This window comes from Plasmopara halstedii (genome assembly GCF_900000015.1).
Source record: "Plasmopara halstedii genome assembly, contig: Scaffold_3060, whole genome shotgun sequence".
Classification (NCBI taxonomy): domain Eukaryota; phylum Oomycota; class Peronosporomycetes; order Peronosporales; family Peronosporaceae; genus Plasmopara; species Plasmopara halstedii.
In genome coordinates this window covers 2,047,696-2,048,521 of record NW_020189964.1, presented here as the reverse complement: position 1 = coordinate 2,048,521, position 826 = coordinate 2,047,696, and positions in this window count along the sequence as shown.

The window sequence follows — 826 nt, the reverse complement described above, 5'->3', positions numbered from 1 at the left end:
ACTCGCTCTCATGAGCAATTGGTAATATCAATCTACCAAATCGAGTGCACTGTACTTTGTACATCCCACCATATTGTTCTGAGGAACATCCTTTCTAGGAATTGGCGTTTGTGCCGAAATGGTGGCAGCGTTGAACTTATTGTAAGCATGGAGGTGTGCGTTATGAGATCGACCTGGTTCCGGGAACGAATTACTGCGTAATACGCCAATGACCCCTGTCCAAGGAGCAGAGCGACGTCATTGACGCCTTTTTTCGTGCGAAGCACGACGCAGGGATGGTACATGAGAGCACGTCTCTTCATTCGACACCCACTTTTTATGTATGGAAGCCGAACGGCAAGTGGCGTATCGTTCTCCACGCGCATCTGAAGAGCCGTGCCCAAGATACCTCGCCCTCGGCCGATCATGTCACGCACGGCATGCAGCGACTGCTCCGACACTTGGGCAGCGGTCAGTGGGTAACGTGCCACTCCACGATCAGCCCGCGAGCCACGCTTGGAACCCTGTCCAATACACCATTGGTGTCGGATATTCCAATGTCTAGCACGTTGACCGTCTCGGTTCAGTGCTCTCGCCAATTGAGCTTTTGTCTCCTAGCAGAGGTTAGTTCATAACTCGTCAAAGCTCCACCAGGAGACGTGCGTGTAGCGCCCAAGGTCTTTGACCTCCAATCAAACCATGGCTCATGGTGTTCCAACCATGCCATTCCTAGGATGAGGTCATACTTTACATCCAAGTCTAAGACTAGACAGCGTTCCTTCTAACAAATTCAAGAAACTTGATTCCGAGGTCCACAGGGACCTTCAGGACCGTGGCATGTGTCCTT